General features: G+C 39.4%; 1 long non-coding RNA gene across 3 annotated transcripts; it reads right to left on the bottom strand.

The window, feature by feature from the left end:
• Nucleotides 1–361: 361 nt before the first annotated feature.
• Nucleotides 362–9800, bottom strand: LOC123284051 (uncharacterized). 3 transcript variants are annotated; one of them, XR_006524901.2, is made up of 4 exons: nucleotides 9472–9800; nucleotides 6615–6700; nucleotides 5767–5909; nucleotides 362–1517 (listed from the first exon to the last, which is right to left on the bottom strand). It is a non-coding gene; the product is annotated as an uncharacterized lncRNA (long non-coding RNA). The 3 variants fall into 3 exon arrangements; XR_011502076.1 differs by having other exon boundaries at nucleotides 9636–9800; XR_006524903.2 differs by lacking the exon at nucleotides 362–1517 and adding an exon at nucleotides 1937–2023.
• Between the last annotated feature and the right edge of the window lie 11221 nt (nucleotides 9801–21021).

Genomic DNA, 21021 nt, shown 5'->3' with positions numbered 1-21021 from the left:
GATTCAGCATCCATTTATGATAAAAAAAAATTCTGAATAAAATGGGTACAGAAGGAAGTACCTCAACATAATAAAGACCATATATGACAAACCCACAGCTAACATCATACCCAATGGTGAAAACTGAAAGATATCCTTTTAAGAAAAGGAACAAGACAAGGATGCCCACTCTCACCACTTTTATTCTTTTTTATTGCGATAACATTGGTTTATAACATTGTATAGGTTTCAGGTGTACAACATAATAATTTCACATCTGTATATACTACAGCGTGCTCACCACCAAAAGTGTAGTTTCCATTCATCACCATATAATTGACCCCCTTTGCCCATTTTGCCCCCACATCCTTCCCCGCTGATAATCACTAATCTGTTGTCTGCTTCTAAGAGTTTGTTTCTGTGTCGTTTGTTTTGTTTTGGTTAATCAGCTGTGGGCTAATATAGACAAATTTTTCATAGCTAAATTGCGAAGATACTATGCTGTATCTAATGAGATAATACAGAGTTCAGGAAGCTATACTTTAATTTAAATTGAGTGGTCAGGGAAGGCAAAGATATTTGTTAAAAGATAAACTGAGGCACATTAACATTTTTTAGTTTATTTGTGCAAAAATTGATTTGAATCCAGCATCATCTAATTTAGACTGGATTGCAATATCTTCAAGAGTTAAGGAGAGCTTCCTGAACATAGCCTCATTTGCACTTACTCCTAGCCAGGGGAGTAGAGATCTGCTGAAGGAAGTGAACTTTTTAAATCATGGATGCCTCCTGGCAATTCCAATTTTTGTCTGTGGCTCAGGACTGGAAAGTTGACAGCCATGGAGGTGAGTAAAACTTAAGGGACTGTAGACTGCATGGGTGGTTTTATTCTGGTTGCCTTTATCTTGTGTCCCTTTCTTTGTACAGAGCCTAGAAGCAAGGTCCCCTGGGTTTGGAGCTGTTAACCAGAAGCGGGGAAATGGACCCCCAGGTTTGGAGAGTCTGGCATGATAGAGAAAGGAGTCAGATTGTCCCGAGAAATGGAGGCATTGGAAATCAGGGAGAAGTTTGTGAGGGCAGGGTCAACACCACTGTGGCAAATCCAACAGCCATGTTGAGGTGGGAGTACCCTCCTCTGCAGTGGCCTGAGATGTGTGAACAATGATATTATTTTTCCAGGCCAGAGCAAGACAAAATGTGAACAACCGCAACAACAAAAATAAAGACATTCATGGTGTAAAAATTAGGAAAAGGAAGGTCAGAGAGGGGAGGAGGACTGGAAAGAGACGTTCTCGATCTGACATCTTGGGAGGAAGCATCTACCTCGATGTTGGCCACTGCTCTTCCTACTTAGTTTGATTTCGATGTCTCCAGCATTTGCACAGGACCAGATGTCAGGTGGAGCTTTCTTCGGTTGTGAAATGTGCACCCAAGTTTTGACACTTTGTAATTTGGCAGCAGAGTCATGGTCCAAGAGTACTTGGTAGGGTCCTTTCCATGAATCTTCCTTTTGCAAAAGCATTAGAGTAAAATAATATCTGTTTGGAAATGACAAAAGACTTAAAAATCCCCATGGTTAAAGATCTGATCAGAGTTCATTATAATGGAATTGACAAGGAAATTTTGTTATGTCTGTGACCTATGACATTTTAAGACAATTAGTGGAATTACAACTGATAACATTATACCAGGACATATCAGATTTTTAGGAACTTCATATGGCTTCTAGAACACATATTAATAACATGTGTCATACGAATATAATCTAAGAGTGTTTATCATCTGTTATTTGACAATGCTTCTGCTGTAATTTTTTTTTTTTAAAGATTTTATTATTTCCTTTTTCTCCCCAAAGCCCCCCGGTACATAGTTGTATATTCTTCGTTGTGGGTTCTTCTAGTTGTGGCATGTGGGACACTGCCTCAGCGTGGTCTGATGAGCAGTGCCATGTCCGCGCCCAGGATTCAAACCAACGAAACACTGGGCTGCCTGCAGCAGAGTGCGCGAACTTAACCACTCGGCCATGGGGCCAGCCCCTCTTCTGCTGTAATTTAACATACCAAATAAGCCTATTAGTTTAATATCTCTCTTTTACAAAGTGAAAGACAAATCTTTTGAGATTTTTCCAGGGGCCATCTGAGAAATTTCAAAGTTATGTTGCATTCAAAAAGATTCCACTTAGAGTCTGATTTGGGGAAGTTGTCAAAACATCTAAAAGTTTGAACCATTGACTTGGGATCACAAACCATTATGAAATAACACTTCATTATCCATTTCACCAAAGTGACAATAGAAAAATTTAAAGTCTAATACAGAAGGTTACATAGTTGTAAACAAAACTTAGCTTTTTTAATATTGAGAAGATTGGGTTTTCTTAAGTAATCAAAAACCTAATAAAGACAATGTGAAGCACAGTAAATCATTTTGGTAAGACACAAAATCTTTGCTTTCAAGCTTTCCAGTTAGATTTAACCAAAAGATAAAACAAACAAACAAAAAAACCCCAAAAAACAAAAACTTTCACAACCTCTTATCAAGGGCAGACCATAGTCTAAGAAAACTTTGTTCTCTTAACAGAGTGAAACCAAATTCTAGTTTTGCACCAGTGCACTTTTGATATTAAAATTCATTGTTAAAAAACTTAAATAAATCCATGCCGAACACATAAAATTTCTTTCCCAAGATTCCTTTTTCTACAAACCTATAGCTTTTGATATCCATTCAGATTTTATCCTATGCTGTTTCCTCTTTCTCGTTCTGGAACAATCAGTCATTTTGCTTTCCTTACCTACTTTTCATATGCATTGTTTTCTTCCACTCTTGTTATTTCTAAATAGTTTTAATTAAATGTATTTATTAGAATTCTTGGCCCTTAGAATCCTTTATTCCTAGTGATAACTTAGAAGTAAGCAATTGTGGACTATTACACAAGCATTCTGTGAGTCGGCAAATTTGTAAACACATTTCATAATTTCTGGAAGTTTATCTTCCTCACAATGAATTTTTCAATGTGGCACAAAACGTTGTGACACATTCCTTGCTAATAGACCACAATATCTTTAGTTACTTTGTAAAAGGAAGCCAAAAGTGGATAAACCTATGTTCAGTAATTAATGTTTCAGTATTTTATTTCATTTGGAAATGATCTAGACGTTCAATTAATACCCATTATTTAACATATTTCAGTATAACTTTAAGGTTTCAAGTTACCAAAAAAGATTTTGGAAACTATTTTTAAATAGATATACTATAAAGAATAATTATTGTTGAAAAGTTCACTTATAAACTTTTATCTTATTACATTTATTTAATTCATTTGCTTCCTAAAAATTATGCTTAGATTAGTCATTAAAACTTCACAAGATTTTACACAGCTAATCATCATCTTAAGTTATCTTTCTTGCTGACAAATTCTGTAACAGAGAGCACATGAGCTTATTTGACTTTTGCTAAACCTAGGTAGAATAAAAGTTTTATATTTAATGCTGATAACTCTCAAGAAATGCCTGTTTTAATTAAACCAAAAAACTTAAACTAGCTTTTATTTACTGAAGATTATTCTAGATCACATGAAATTGAAAAACATTTGGGTTAGTTTCTATATTTTTGAGAGTACACTTGATTTATATAAACTCTTGTTTGCCTTTAAGCCAACTAAATAGAGCTCTTTACAAATTAATTTTGGCAATACCGATGCGGGGTTGGTGAGCCGAGGAGTCGAAAGAAAGATTTCTTGGATTCTCAAGGTCTGGCAGTAGTGTTCTTTTATTTAGAGAATAGTGTGGAATAGCATGGGGACAGGATCCATGGGCAGTCAGAGCTGCTGTGTGGGGACAGGACCCATGGGCAAGAGGAGCTGCTGCTGCCACTTCTGCTACAAACATGGGTGGAGAGTAAGGCTAAATTTAAGGCATAGGTATGTGAGCCATCTCTTTACAAGACAAAGGAAAGAACATGTAAAAAAGTTAAAATGTTATCAGTGCAGGTGGGGTCTGGCCATTGGGTGGTCCCACAACTTTTAGATAAGAATCAAATCGGATTCAGTAAAGGCCAGAAGCCACCACCCTAAATCAGTTACATGAGGTTGCCAAACAGTAACCAACTTAAGTCCTTGCCTTCCCCATTAAGAGTTCCCAGAGATAAGGCCATCCTGCCTTCTTCCTGACACAGAGAGGAGGCATCTTTACAGATGGAGGTTTCCCTTACAAATGTAAATGTTTCCCAACAAAGGGCAAGCAAACTCCTCTCCTGCTCCTCGGAGCCTGCTTCTCATCTTCAGTTTTAAAATTAACCAGCCTAAAACCCTCATTAATACCATCTGGAGGTAGAAAAAAATACAGATTTATAACATACATACATAGACAAACATAAACACGCAAACAGATCAAACAAAGATCTCCTAGCTTTTATTTTAAAATTTTAGCTGAGAGACAGGTATGGTAATGCAAGACTCACTAGTTTATAAAAAAATCAGTTTCATCCAAGTTGTGTTTCTGGCAGAGGGAGTAAATTAACTGCTCAGATGGCTAAAGCTTTTTACTATTATTTGTGGAAGAGATTTTCAATAAGCCTAGTTTTCAAAATTGCCTTTTCTTTTTCTTTCTTCTGATATGAATGACCTTGGTTCCTAGAGAAGACCAGGTAGAATATTTACATTTCAAAAGGCACAGAGAAAGAATACAAGTTCCACTTAGAAGGACTTTTGTTTCTGAAGCCCAGATCCTTTAGAATATCTGCAAGCCTTCTGAGATGAATATCGGAGGTTTTGGATTGGTAAAAAAGAGAGATGGGCTTTGAATTGTTTCTAGATCCACATTTCTGTTCTTGTAAAGACTCAATTTGTAAGACAAGTATGGTTGTTTTTAATTTCTCAGAGAATGGGATTGCAACCAGATTAATATCAAGGAGGGACCCCATCTACCAAACACATTATCCTCAGTTTGCTTCTTTATATCAGGGAGAAGATCATCAACTAAGATGGAAAACAAAAGATCCCTATGTTCTAGAGTTAGAGCTGTGTGTCTTTGGAATATTTTAGTAAATTCTTCCACAAAGATTTCAGAATGTTCTTCTTTCCCTCTGGGTATATAGTTTCATTCTAGCTTAGGGGAGAAGGCCTAAAAAAATTGTTTTCTATCAGGCTCTAAATATCAGCTTCTTATTGGGCCAACTTTTGACCATAGAGATACTTAAAAAAATCCTTTTGAATATCTTGTCAGATTTCAGCCAGGGCAAATAGTAAATATTCCTGGCAGTACTGAACAACTCCATGGACACAAGAGGTGTCCTCAAAGAGGAAAAAAAGATACTACCTTCTCAGGATCCAGAGCCACTCTCCAAGATAATCAAAGCAAGAAAGAAATAATTCCCCTGAGAGCTGGCAACAGTGGGTAGAATCCCAGCTGCAAGTGGAGTGCAACCCACATTTCTGTCCAGCCATGTCCAGCTGCAGATGGGGTGCAACCCACATTTCTGTCCAGCCATATCTAGCTGCAGATGGGGTGCAACCCATATTTCTATCCAGCCATATCTAGCTGCAGATGGAGTGCAACCTACATTTCTGTCTTGCCTTATTGTAGGGGTCCACAACCCGATGATTGCCAGGCCAATTTCTCTGGCCACTAAAGGAGACAAACAATAAGGCAATAGTTATCCCTAGGAGGGAAAGGATCAACAACCAATGGGTACCTGAAAGCAGATTCATACTTTCAGTCAAGATCTAATTCTTACAAATGTTTTGTCCTGCCAATCTGAGTTTGGAATAGAAGGAATAATGTGAAATTTTACCTTCCTCTCTCAACCAGGCACCACAGATAGAGATCTGGAGGGTGACTTTGGTAAGAATTCTCACCCTTTGGCAGCTTCTACCAGTTTTCCTGGATCCTGTCTGCAGGCTCTGGAGCGAGTGGGGTGTCCCAGCAGGCCTCATCCTGGTACCAGACACAGTAGAGGAGGAAAAATAATTTTCCCTCTTCGTGTTTTGTGTTTGGCTGAGACCCCTTTTTCACCAGGGCATCTTCTAAATGGATAATCTTAGCTAGGTTAAAAGTTCTCCACCATGGCCACTATAATTCAAGACTGTCTTTGGCAAGGTTAACTTACTTGCCCATCCTTGAAAGAAAATTTTATCCACTCAAGGCCTCACGCTGGACCCAGTCCAGCTTAAGTCACGTCCAGTCCAGACCCAGACCCAGCCCAGGTTTTTTTTTTTTTTAGATTTTATTTTCCCTTTTTCTTCCCAAAGCCCCCCGGTACATACTTGTATACCTTCAGCTGCAGGTCCCTCCAGCTGTGGCATGTGGGACGCCACCTCAGCATGGCCCTACCAGCAGTGCCACCGCCGTGCCCAGGATCAGAACCGAGAAACCCTGGGCTGCCAAAGCGGAGGCGTGAACCCAACCACTGGACAACAGGGCCAGCCACCCCCTCCCCCGCCCCTGTACCGCCCAGCTTGTAAGTCGGACCCAATCTGACTCCCGTCAGTTTCCAGACCCAGTCTGGAAAAAGAAATGTTCAAATAAAGTTTGAAAACTCATAATGCAAGAGCTGCAGAGCTAGGATCCCAGAAGGACTTAATAACCACCTCCAGAGGCAGCGAGAAAGCAGTGAGCTCAAGGGGCTCCACACACACCCACCTGGTTGCTCATTTCTCGGGGGCAGGCACCTTCAGGGTCTCCCTCAGTTCCCTCATTTAACACCAGGACTGTCAACAGGTACAGAACTGTTAAAAGACAAACTTAGGGATACTTAAAAATTTTAAGAGTTTATTTGAGCAAAAATCAATTTGAATTGGGCAGCATCCAATGTAGCACATAGAAAGGAGCCCCGAGGGGCTGTACAAGATGAAAAACCTTTATAGGCTGAAGGGAGTGGGGACAAGGAAGTTATACTAGGCAAGCAAATTAGTTATTGAAAAGTCACTTTCCTTTAGAGGATGGAAGGGGCCTATCAGGCAGATTACCTAACTAGTGCTGGTGGGGTGATTCCTGGTTGACTGGTGTAAAGTTCCTTCTCTGGGAAAGCTGAACCTGTAATTAAGTTAAGTCTTGGTTTGATGACGTGGGGCTTAGTATAAGTGACTCCATTTTGGGCCTGTTGTCTTGTTTTGAACAGATTAAAGAACTTCAGTTATGGAACTTCTGGAGAGGGAGGCTTGAAATTTGGATGCAAGCTATTGCTCTAAGTGGTAATTAAAATTTTTGTTGATTAACTTTTTTCTTGCCTGAAAGATTAATACATGCATATGATAAAAAATTTAAGTAGTACAAGAAGAAGCACAGTGAAAACTAAATATTCCCACATCTGATCCCTGAGTGCCAGTTTGTCTCGCCAAAGGCAACTGTGCCATTTCCTAGAGTGTTACCCTCAAATTAATCTGTAGATATGGACCTATATGTATCTTTTTCTGTATTGCATATCTTTTTATATAAATAGGTACCTGCTATACAGGCTGTAGTATACTTTGCTTAAAATATGATCTTTACATAAATATCTTCATTCAATTCAAGAAGGTAAAGTGAATTTCTGAGGCATGTTAATTGCACATACTTGCATGTTGGTGTTCTCATTATTTTTTCCCCCAAACTGTATTCATTTCTGCTAAAGCTGCAGAGGGCACCGTGGTCCTTCCAGAGGGAGGCATGGCCTCACATAGTGTTTGGCAGTTCTTGATTATGGTGCAAATTTTAGGGGTCAGAGAGCTCCTGGTATTACAAATATACATGAATTTGAAATACTTACCTGTGCTCACTTACTTTATGAATTTCATATAAAATTAATTGCAATGTATATTTATATCATTCCATCCCCTTCAACAGGAGTAATTTTTGTTTAATAGATAAACAGTGTTTAATTTCAAAAGCACAAGTCTTTAATCTTGCAACAATTATCTGCAATGATTACAGACATAGTGTCCCTTTCCTTTTAGTCATGGTTACACAGGAGTTCAGTGGCAGATGGAAACTGTACTGGCTTGGGTCAGTCCAACTCCACCATTTATAAGCTATGCCACACTAGAAAATCATTTATCTTGTAATTCACCATTGTCCCATCCACAAAATGAGAAAATTGTATGAGAATATTTCTAAGGTTCCTTTCAGCTTCAATAAGTCTATGACATCTTCATAAAAAAAGAAACTTGCTAAAATTGAGTATGGATGAGTGTCAAATAGAATACAGATGTATGAGAGGAAGGGAAAAGCAACCTAGGTTACAGAGAAAATCTAAGGTAGTCAGAGTGTTGCAGAGGCTGATGGCAGTCCACCAAAATCCACTCTCCTCTTTCCAACCAGAAAGCGAGACTACATTCCCAGCTTGTGTTTGACAAATAAAAATGGCAAGCAATAGGATATATTGGAGTATATGAGCAAGCCATTTGGTATAAACCTAATTCGGCCTGACCTTGTTTTTTCCAAAAGGGCCTGACTGTGGCTGTTGAGCACGCATTGCATATCTGCTTAGACATTTCCTGTGGCAAGAACAAAGGCCCTCGAGATAAAGGTGCAACTTCCCCCCACATTGGCATTTCCTTAGGGATAAGCATCTTTCCTTAGGCTAGGAACTGATTGCTGCACTCACCTTTGACCACCCAGCTCACCTGTGACCACTCAGCTGGAGACAACAGACTGCCGCCCTGCTGCGTTCACTGAGACAGAAGACCTACCTGCTGTTTCCATCAATCGCTGTGCGGACAGAGCAGTCTCGCGACTACGGTAAAAGGGACATTTCAATCCTATGTGAAACATCCTCTCTGGGGGTATATAACCACTCTGTGCACCCCACTTCTTTGGTGCCCTTTCTTCCTTTGGGAAGAAAGGCCCTGGGTTATAATCCTCAGATTTAAGCTCAGAATAAACTCACCCAAATTTTCATTTATAGATTGATTATGGATTATTTTCCTTGACAATGTCAACCACTTAACATATTTATTGGCATTTAATGTGTTTTCAGTCATTTGCTACTGTCAACAATGCCGCAACTGATAGCCTGATATACATGTCCTTGCACAGTCATTCAAATATATGTATACATTCTTAAAAGCAGAATTGCTCGCATAAAGGGTACATGCGCCTTCCAATTTTTGATATTGCCGAATTACCTTCCAAAATAGTTTTATTAAATCAATAGTGTTTTCTACTCCTAAACAACGAACAATTATTAGCAACTGCAGGTCATGTTTTTGGTGAGAGAAAGGAGATAATTCTTGATGCTTCTTAAATCAACTAAGAAAAGGACTGAAAGGAAATGAAATTGCCTAAAGAAAATGTTAATACTTTACTGGGATACATATTTAAAACAAAGGAAAACCAAGCACTATTTCTGGGAAAGAATTCAGAATCACTTTTCCACTTTCGCTAATAAAAGTTTGAGCTCATTACTAAGTGAGTTTTTCCACTCTTCAATAATTCTTTTCCTAAGTCAACCTTTTAGGAACTTACAGCCAATGGGAACAGGAGTTCAAACAAAAAGAAAGAGGAAAAACCTAAAACTCACAGTTTCTAAGGAGCACAAGATTCTTTTGTTTCTGGGCTGGGTAGTAACTTTCAACTCTTGTCGTTTTAAGGGTTTTTAGATTAAAACAGGAAAAAGTATGACTGTTTAAAGGTGGTAATTCTCTTTTGATTGTGGAAAAAAATTTCTCTGCCGTGTTTTCCCACCGATTGCGAAGTCTTCAAGGATGGGCGACGGACGGCGTTCGTACCGGCTGCCCGCCCTCCAGAGGCTTCCAGCAGACGGCCGTCGTCTCCGCTGCCGCCAGGACAGCCGCCCTCCGCGCCCCGTGGCCGCCTCTGCTCCAGACGCTGGAAACGCGCCTCCCCCGCGGCGAGCGTCCGGGGACGCAGGGGACGACGCGTGACGCCACGGGGCCGCCGCCCAATCAGACGCGGCGTCGCGGAAATTTTGACCTTTAAGGCTGCGCGGGCGTCGAGCCGGCCGGCGCTCGGCGGGATGGCGGAGGAGGCGGCGGTGGCCGTGTGCGTGCGCCTGCGGCCGCTCAACAGCAGGTAGGCCGTCGGCAGCTCGGCCGCTCGCCCTTGGTGCGCGGTCCCGGCCCGGGCGAGAGACGGGCCGGCCGGGGCTTCTCTCGACGCTGCGCAGCCGGCTCCCTGCGCGCTGGCCGCTGGCCCGGCCGCCCGGTGTCCCGGGGCGCGAGGCCCAGGCTGCTCGCTGCGCCCAGGCTTCGCTCCGGCGGCGGCTGGCTCAGCGTTCAGGACGCTGCGAGCCTGATATTCGCCCATTTGGAATTCTTTCCTTTTGGTACAGTGTAGACACTACCGTCGTTGCCCCGTGGATCTTACATTCTAGAGGAGGAGACACAGAGGTCATGAACCCTATAGAGAGAGCAGGAAGGGCAAGAAATGATGTCTGTTTGCTTCTCTAGTCTCTGCCCCTCCCTCAGAATACTAACACATTTTTGCATTTGAGAAATATGTGTTAAATGTTACTGTGTTAAATAAAGGGGAATATCAAGACGAGGACTTCCCTCTTGTCTAGGAGCTCATTATCTAATGTGTTAGAAGACAGCTCCGGAACAAAACCATCACGACACTGTGACAGGTGCTGTGACGGGCAGGTGGGGAGTGTGCCGGAGGGGTCATTAGCCCCACAGCGAGATGACGGCGTGGGAGACGGGCAGGGCTGGTGTCAGGAAAGTCCTGACACTTTTCAGGGAGAAAGAATAGTTACGTTACTTGATGGAAACGGAAGTCGGGGTATTCCAGGCACAGAGGGATTAAATCTCTTCTCTTGGGGGAACCTTCAGATAGTTGATTTGTCTTGAGTTAGGGTGTATATAGGAAGTCAGAGGAAGCAAAGGTTGAAGAGAGAAATAAACATGATCGAAGTCTCACGTGCCGTGTGTTGAGGATTTCGGATGGTTTTGAAAGATGTTAAGCAAGAAGGATAATCGGAGTTGCGTTTGAATGTATCTTTTCAGCATACAGTGCTGGGTGGGGGAAGGGCGTGAAGACCTTCCCAGGGACGCTCCGGTGAGAGGGCAGGAGGTCAGGGAAGCCCCATTGAAGAGTGGTGACCCCTTAAAGGTGGACTTTCCACATTTCTCCCAATTATAGTATAGGTCATTACCATCCTTTAAAATATTCTTCAGAAGACGAAATCTTTTAAATTATCTTTCATATAACAGACTTCAAAACTAGTTATAAAATGCACTGTTTTTATTCTTTTAGAGAAGAAGCTCTTGGAGAAGATACGCAAGTTTACTGGAAAACTGACAATAATGCTATTTATCAAGTTGATGGAAGTAAATCCTTCAATTTTGGTAAGCTTATAATAGCATCAAAAGTAAACATATTATCCTTTTCCTTTTAAGAGTACAAAAGGCTTATCCAGAATACTGGATTTGACATTAAAGATAAGACTAAGCCGTCTGTAAACTGCTTCAGTGGAAGATTTGAAAAATTGCTCATCCATCCTTTATGATAAGTAAGATAATGAATTGATGTTTAAAACACAGTTATAGTCATAATGCCTTATGACTGAAACTAACATTTTTCCTCTTATTCATTAGTGTATTTGTGGCCTAAGACTCCGTAAGCCCAAAATATGTTGCTTAATGTCAAGTCATCTTTAAGATCTTTCAGTTAGGTATATTCTTTCCACAATTATTTTCAAGAAAACTCTTTAAAGAATAAATAGTGAAGATATTCCTTCTTGGCTAGAATACAGCGGGTACCTACTGCCCCTTTTGTGGAGCTTGTCATATGGTGGGAAGAAAGACTTTAGACTACTAATTACACTTATGATGACATGGCTTTGTGGGAGTTTCTAGCAGGGGATCTAACTAGCTTAGGTACCCGGCACCTGTAGGATGAGCGAGAGCTAGCTAGGGCAAAAGGACTTGGAGGCCCTCAAGGTTGGCCAGGCTGATTTGTGTATTGATTTAGCACATTCTGTATAGTGCTGACCATGTGCCGGACACTGTTCTAAGCACCTCATATATATTAACTCATTTAATCCTCCTAACAAGCCCATGTGATAGGTACCTTCCCATTTTAATGAGGAACTGAAACGCAAATCACACAGCCAGCAAATGGAGGAGTCAGATCTGTGTTCCAGCCACACTGCCATGCTGCCACGTAGGCACCACAAAGCACAGTAAGGTCCCCTCAACAACCTTAGGAGTGAGAGTGATTAGGTTGTTGACTTAGTGTTATGCTAGAAAGCCAATATCTAAGCCTTTAGAGTAAAGATGTATAGAATAGAAAATGATTCCTGGTAAAGGACTATTTGATAGTATCAACATAAATTTTTAAAAGGTAGAACAGTATGTTCCAGAGATGATAAAACCAAGAACAAGGGATACACAGGCATTCTGACTCAAGTGCTGCAGGTTCTCAGTAGCTGTGTATGCTCACAAGGGGTTTGGACTCACCTACCTGTCTGAAGCAGCTGGTATTAAGATTTGAATCATCCTGCCATCTCTCCTTGCCCTGAACTCCTGACCCCTGGCAGCATTCAGATGGCACTTTGGTTTTCCATAGGGTTCTACCTGCAAGTGCAGATGTTGGTCATGGTGCAAGCCGTGTGAGCACTGAATTTCTCAAGACAGTTGATACATTTCCCTCCTGACTGACAAATCCATTTCTTGGGGGCTTTCTAATGTGAGCCCATCACTGAGAGAGTGGTCCATTTTTGATGCACCAACAAAGGAGAGACCACATCCTGGACTGGTGGATTCATCATGGCAAGTGCTACCTAACCCCAGCCCTCAGCAGCCAGCCAACCAGCTGTTCTCTGTAACACTTCAGCTTGGCTCGGTGCTTTTCTTCCAATTGTCTGTGTTTCTTGGTTTAGTTTGAGCCAGGCCTTCTTGCTAGATATGTTATAAACACTAAAATTTCTCAAAGAATAGTAATAGTTTGCATTTCCTAAGTATTAACCATATGTTCACAGTAATTCTCTAAGGAAGATAATATATATTCACTTTACAGGTTAGGGAAGTGAGGCACAGAGACATCATCCACGTTGCCCGAGGTCACATAGCTTGTAAGTGACAGAACCAGGATTTGCAGGCAGTCTGATTCCAGATCCCCAGGTTCAGCCACTATGCCTCACTGCCTCTTGAAAGCACATAAGATAGCTGACTTGTGTTTTTTTGTGTGAGAACCAGCACATTTTACTTTATAGAGAAGTGTATTTTCAGAGGACCAATAAGTTGAAGAAAATATTGTGAGTTAAATATTTTATCATACCATATCCTGACAATTTTATTTCTTTGGGCAGCTACTAATTCAAAGTGAAAACACAGTTGATTTGTTTAGTTTAACTTGTGTGGTTTTTTTTTTAGATCGTGTCTTTGACAGTGATGAATCTACTAAAAATGTGTATGAGGAAATCGCAGTACCAATCATAGATTCTGCCATACAAGGCTACAATGGTTTGTATCCACTGCAGAAACGTTTTATTTAGTCTTGGGTGTGTGTTCAACAGTATTGATAGTTTTACATACTCTCGATGCTTTTTCAATCTTTGTGTGTGTGTGTTTTTGTGTCCCCAGGTACTGTATTTGCCTATGGGCAGACTGCTTCAGGAAAAACATATACCATGATGGGTTCAAAAGATTATTTGGGAGTAATACCCAGGGCAATTCATGACATTTTCCAAAAAATTAAGAAGGTAAATAGCCAAATTTCTGGTACATACGGGTAAAAGCAGTCACCTCTTGTCATGGTGGAAGGAAGCAGGTTTACAGTTCTCTTTCGATTATCCACGGGGAAGGAAGAAAGGCATAGCGTACATTTGCTTTCCCCACAGCCTTGCTTTAGAGCTTAGAGTCCTTTCATTCTTTCCCTTGAATCCTGAAGCAGTGCTGCTCCTGTCACAAAGCAGGCATTGAGGAACAAGAAATCTTAACCCTGCCTTTGAGGAGCTGTCCGTGATCGTTCAGGAGCAGGAGAGGGTAGATGTGGTGAGAAGACCAGGATAGGCAACCTAATCAGTTAAGGCGGGTTTTCAATTTGTTTTTTCCTTACTGTTTTAATGATTTTTAATGTTCTTATTTGAACATCTGTTTGTAGGGTTTTATTTTAAGCTTAGAGAGTTGGACTGGGCACCCTCTTCTTCGAATTTTATGATGCCATACTTTTCATTATTTCTGAAACAATGCTTTTATATTTCTTTTTTTTTTTTAAAGATTTTATTTTTTCCTTTTTCTCCCCAAAGCCCCCCGGTACATAGTTGTGTATTCTTCGTTGTGGGTTCTTCTAGTTGTGGCATGTGGGATGCTGCCTCAGCGTGGTCTGATGAGCAGTGCCATGTCCGCGCCCAGGATTCGAACTAACGAAACACTGGGCCGCCTGCAGCGGAGCACGCGAACTTAACCACTCAGCCACGGGGCCAGCCCCAATGCTTTTATATTTTTGTGTTTACTTTTGTCAATATAGAACCATAGGATTTTTTTTGTTTGTTTTACAAAGATAACTTCTCAAAGAATACTTTAATGTTTATTATGAGCACATCAACATTCAGTATTAGGTTTTCATAACTGGGTGATCTCTGATGTTTTTACATATGTTTTCCCCTAGTTTCCTGATAGGGAATTTCTCTTACGTGTGTCCTACATGGAGATATACAATGAAACCATTACAGACTTACTCTGTGACACTCAAAAAATGAAGCCTTTGATAATTTGGGAAGACTTCAATGTGAGTAACAGTGGCTCAAACAATACAGTTACTTATTGGGATTATAGTTCATGAACATTAACCTTTACTTTCCATTATTTTTTAAAATGTCTCCTGTTTCTGTGATTTGTTTTTTGTTTTCTTTCTTAAATGTTTATGAGATCATCTTTTAAGTGATGTGTATCATTTTGAAATATTGACAGTTGTAATATTTTTGTGTAAGGGCCTCAAAAGAACAAGATGGAAGTATCAGGTTAGAATTTGGTGTGCTTTTGTATAGGATATAAATTGTAAATATCATAGATTTACTTCTTATTTTTATACAGAGTAATATTCTCCATTTTCTACTTTTAACTTCTACAAATTAATTCTGTAATAGTTTGCACCTTCTCTTGAGATGCACACTTTTAAGTGACTTCTATTTCTCTACTCTTCCCATCATTAACCTTGTTTCAGAGGAATGTATATGTGGCTGATCTCACAGAAGAAGTTGTTTATACACCAGAAATGGCTTTGAAGTGGATCACAAAGGGAGAAAGTAAGACTTTATGCTGTATTTCCTCAAAACACTTGTAGAATAGTAAAAACTATTCACTTGAATGTATTTAGGCTTCAAATCACACTTTTCACTTTTAAGCTACAGTAAAAGTTAATGTTTTTCTTTGGATTTTAATATATGCCGCTGAAATATGACTCATTTTTACAGAGAACAGACACTATGGAATCACAAAGATGAATCAAAGGAGCAGTCGTTCTCATACCATTTTTAGGATGGTGGGTAATTCTCTCTCTACTTGGTCTTTCCAATTAAGAAGACACTAATTTTTCTACAAGTTGCCTTTTCTGTCTAGATTTTGGAAAGTAGAGAGAAAGGTGAACCCTCTAATTGTGAAGGATCTGTCAAGGTGTCCCATTTGGTGAGTATTGGTAAACCCTGCTAATGTACTCTATGGGCCAAAGCAAAATTTAATTCAGCTGCTGGATGTTTGGTTTCATAAGAACTGTTAACTAAATAGGGAAAAACATCTATAAATTGGTAGTTTATTCTTATCGGTAGCATGAGATAACTAGTTAAAATATAGGAAAAATTCGGGGGTCTTTCTTCCTGTTATGTTATGGCTGCCATCTCCTAAAATTTAGATGTAATGGTTGTAGGAGTTGAGGCCTTTCCTAACCAGTAACAAAAGAGGATTTGGGGTTTTTTTTCCAATCTACATTTAAAACTTAAAGTAATCTTGGAATTTGGTGATTTTTTTTTAACTTAGTCTCAGCCAGTAGAATTGAGACTTGTGAGATCAACAGAAACCTAGATGGGATGGTTAAAAAATAAATCACATATTCAAGTTCGTTCTTAAGTACAATAAAAAAATACGTTTTATATTATGAGCACAATGTTTTATGGTTTTTATTTTTTTAATGAAAAAAAATTACATTTATTTAACCGATGGAAATGTTGCCACTGTTGACGATGTATTCAAAGTATGCATTCTGTAGATGGCACTCTCTTTGGTTTACAGCACAGGCCTTCCCATGCATCCTCCAAGTTGTGTTGGATCATATGCTGATTCACCCAGAGTTTCTTTTTGTTTTCAAATGGAGTGTTTCTTCCAATAAACTTTATTTTTCCCCCAAGGTAGTTTCTTTCTTTCTTTTTCTTTTTTCTTACTGTTCTGTTGGACATGCGTGTCAGTGAAAGCAAATTAAAATGAATTGAGGGGGTTTGCGGCATTCTACAGATCTGAAGAATTTATTGCAACAGGAGAAACCATTGTGGTCTTTCTTATCATTTAATTTTAACAGTCCGTAGATACTGGGACTTTTTGTTCCCCCTTAATTGCAATTTTTCTCCCAAATGGTGGGTTGAATTTATTTATTTATTTATTTATTTTTTATTGAGTTAATGATAGGTTACAATCTTGTGAAATTTCAGTTGTACATTACTGTTTGTCATTCGTGTTGTAGGTGCACCACTTCACCCTTTGTGCCCACCCCCCACCCCACCTTTCCCCTGGTGGCCACTAATCTGGTCTCTTTGTCTACATTTTTAAATTCCTCATGTGAGTGGAGTGAATCAGAGATTATCCTTCTCTAACTGGCTTATTTCACTTAACATAATTCCCTCAAGGTCCATCCATGTTGTTGCAAATGGGATGATTTTGTTCTGTTTTGCATCTGAGTAGTATTCCATTGTATATATATATACCACATCTTCTTTATCCATTCATCTGTTGATGGGCACTTAGGTTGCTTCCATATCTTGGCTATTGTAAATAATGCTGCAGTGAACATTGGGGTGCATAGGACTTTTGGAATTGCTGACTTCAAGCTCTTTGGATAGATATCCAGTAGTGGAATGGCTGGATCGTATGGTAGTTCTATTTTTAATTTTTTGAGGAATCTCCATACTGTTTTCCATAGTGGCTGCACTAGTTTGCATTCCCACCAGCAGTGTATGAGGGTTCCATTCTCTCCACAACCTCTCCAACATTTGTTAATATTAGATTTAGATATTTTTGTCATTCTAATGGGTGTAAGGTGATATCTTAGTGTAGTTTTGATTTGCATTTCCCTGATGATCAGTGATGATGAGCATCTTTTCATGTGCCTATTGGCCATCCGTATATCTTCTTTGGAGAAATGTCTGTTCATGTCTCCAGCCCATTTTTTGATCGGGTTGTTTGATTTTTTGTTGTTGAGTTGTGAGAGTTCTTTATATATTATGGATATTAAGCCTTTGTCAGGTATATGACTTGCAAATATTTTTTCCCAGTTAGTGGGTTGTTTTTTTGTTTCAATCCTGTTTTCATTTGCCTTGAAGAAGCTCTTCAGTCTAATGAAGTCCCATTTGTTTATTCTTTCTATTGTTTCCCTTCTCTGAGTAGACATGGTGTCCGAAAAGATCCTTTTAATACTGATGTCAAAGAGCGTACTGCCTACGTTTTCTTCCAGAAGCCTTCTGGTTTCAGGTGTCACCTTTAGGTCTTTGATCCATTTTGAGTTTATTTTGGTGAATGGTGAAAAAGAATGGTCAATTTTCATTCTTTTACATATGGCTTTCCAGTTTTCCCAGCACCATTTGTTGAAAAGACTTTCTTTTTTCCATTGTATGCACTCTGCTCCTTTGTCGAAGATAAGCTGTCCATAGGTGTATGGTTTTATTTCTGGGCTTTCAATTCTGTTCCATTGATCTGTGCACCTGTTTTTGTACCAGTACCATGCTGTTTTGATTACTGTAGCTTTGTGGTAAGTTTTGAAGTCAGGGATTGTAATGCCTCCCGTTTTGTTCTTTTTTCTCAGGATTGCTTGAGCAATTTGGGGTCTTTTGTTGCCCCATATAAATTTTAGGATTCTTTGTTCTAATTCTGTAAAGAATGTCATTGGGATTCTGATTGGGATGGTGTTGAATCTGTAGATTGCTTTAGGTAGAACGGACATTCTAACGATGTTTATTCTTCCAATCCATGTACATGGAATGTCTTTCCATCTCCTTATGTCGTCATCCAATTCTCTCAAAAAGGCCTTGTAATTTTCATTATATAGGTCCTTCACTTCCTTAGTTAAATTTACCCTAAGGTATTTTATTCTTTTTGTTGCTTTTGTGAATGGTATTGTGTTCTTGAGTTCTTTTTCTGTTAGTTCGTTGTTAGAATATGGAAATGCTACTGATTTATGCAAATTGGTTTTATACCCTGCAACTTTGCTGTAGTTGTTGATTACTTCTAAGAGTTTTCCAATGGATTCTTTGGGGTTTTCTATATATAAGATCATGTCATCTGCAAACAGCGAGAGTTTCACTTCTTCCCTCCCTATTTGGATTCCTTTTATTCCTTTGTCTTGCCTGATTGCTCTGGCCAGGACTTCCAGTACTGTGTTAAATAAGTGTGTACAGTACTGTGTTAAATAAGTGATGATACATGTCTCGTCCTGTTTTCATGGGGATGGTGCTCAGTTTTTGCCCATTGAGTATGATGTTGGCTGTGGGTTTGTCATATATGGCCTTTATTATGTTGAGATAGTTCCCTTCTATGCCCATTTTGTTCAGAGTTTTTATCATAAATGGCTGTTGGATCTTGTCAAATGCCTTCTCTGCATCTATTGAGATGATCATGTGGTTTTTATTCCTCAGTTTGTTGATGTGGTGTATCACGTTGATTGATTTGCGGATGTTGAACCATCCCTGTGTCCCTGGTATGAATCCCACCTGATCATGATGTATGATCCTTTTGATGAATTGCTGAATTCGGGTTGCCAAAATTTTGTTTAGAATTTTTGCATCTATGTTCATCAGTGATATTGGCCTGCAGTTCTCTTTTTTCGTGGTGTCCTTGTCAGGCTTTGGTATCAGCGTGATATTGGCCTCATAGAATGTGTTAGGAAGTGTTCCATCCTCCCTAATTTTTTGGAATAGCTTGAAAAGGATAGGTATTAAATCCTCTCTGAAAGTTTGGTAGAATTCCCCAGGAAAGCCATCTGGTCCTGGGGTTTTATTCTTTGGGATGTTTTTGATTGCTGTTTCAATCTCTTGCCTTGTGATTGGTCTGTTCAAATTGTCTGCTTCTTCTTGAGTGAGCTTTGGGAGATTGTAGGAGTCTAAGAATTTATCCATTTCCTCTAGGTTATCCATTCTGTTAGCATAGAGTTTTTCATAGTATTCTCTTATAATCCGTTGTATTTCTGCAGAGTCTGTTGTTATTTCTCCTCTTTCATTTCTGCTTTTGTTTATTTGAGCTTTCTCCCGTTTTTTATTTGTAAGTCTGGCTAGGGGTTTGTCAATTTTATTTATCTTCTCAAAGAACCAACTCTTTGTTTCGTTGATCCTTTCTACTGCCTTTTTTGTTTCAATAGTATTTATTTCTGCTCTGATTTTTATTATTTCTCTCCTTCTGCTGACTTTGGGCTTTGTTTGTTCTTCTTTCTCTAGTTCAGTTAGGTGTAGTTTAAGATTGCTTATTTGGGATTTTTCTTGTTTGTTAAGATGTGCCTGTATTGCAGTGAATTTTCCTCTTAACACAGCTTTTGCTGTATCCCATATGAGTTTGTATGGCATGTTATCATTTTCATTTGTTTCTAGGTATTTTTTCTTCTTTAATTTCTTCAACGATCCATTGCTTGTTCAGTAGTGTATTGTTTAGGCTCCACATCTTTGTGCCTTTCTCAGCTTTTTTCTTCTAATTAATTTCTAGCCTTATAGCATTATGATCGGAGAAGATGCTTGTTATTATTTCAATTTTTTTTAAATTTGTAGAGGCTTGCCTTGTTTGGCAACATATGGTCTATCCTTGAGAATATTCCATTTGCACTTGAGAAGAATGTGTATTCTGCTGTTTTAGGATGAAGTGATCTATATATGTCTATTAAGCCCAATTGTTTTTTCATTTAGCTCCACTATTTCCTTGTTGATTTTCTGTCTGGATGATCTGTCCATTGATGTGAGTGGGGTGTTGAGGTCCCCTACTATTATTGTGTTGTTTTTAACATCTTCCTTTAGGTCTGTTAATAGTTGCTTTATGAATCTTGGTGCTCCTGTGTTGGGTGCATAGATATTTATAAGTGTTATTTCTTCTTCATGAAGTGTCCCTTTGATCATTATATATTGTCCCTCTGTGTCTCTCTTTACCTGTCTTATTTTGAAATCTGCTTTGTCTGATATAGGAATTGCAACACCTGGTTTTTTTTTGCTTGCTATTAGCTTGAAGTATTGTCCTCCACCCTTTCACTCTGAACCTGTGTTTGTCCTTGAGGCTGAGGTGTGTTTCCTGGAGGCAACAAATTGTTGGATCTTGTTCTTTAATTCATTTTGCCACTCTGTGTCTTTTTATTGGAGAGTTCAGTCCATTTACATTGAGAGTGATTATTGATTCATGTGGACTTAATGCTGTCAATCTGTTGCTCGTTATCTGGTTTTCCTGTGTTTGTCTTCCTGTGTGCTTTAGCCTACCCATTTAATACTGCACTTTCTTATGCTGGGTTTCTTAGCTTTTTCCTTATTTATGTTTTGTGGCTTTGTTGTGTTTTTTAGTTTAGTGTCTACCCTGAAGTTTGTATTTTGAATCTCGTGTATAATATAGTCTATTCTCTGGTGGTCTCTTACTTACTTGGCCTAGACTAATTTAGTCCCTTTGCTCTTCCCCTCCTAAATTATTATTTTCATTTCTTTTTTTTTTAAGATTTTATTTTTTTCCTTTTTCTCCCCAAAGCCCCCCAGTACATAGTTGTATATTCTTCGTTGTGGGTCCTTCTAGTTGTGGCATGTGGGACGCTGCCTCAGCGTGATTTGATGAGCAGTGCCATGTCTGCGCCCAGAATTTGAACCAACAAAACACTGGGCCGCCTGCAGCAGAGCGCGCGAACTTAACCACTTGGCCATAGGGCCAGCCCCGTTATTTTCATTTCTTATTCC

Source organism: Equus asinus, chromosome 3, assembly GCF_041296235.1.
Source record: "Equus asinus isolate D_3611 breed Donkey chromosome 3, EquAss-T2T_v2, whole genome shotgun sequence".
NCBI lineage: Eukaryota > Metazoa > Chordata > Mammalia > Perissodactyla > Equidae > Equus > Equus asinus.
This window is presented reverse-complemented; position numbering and strand designations above follow the sequence as displayed.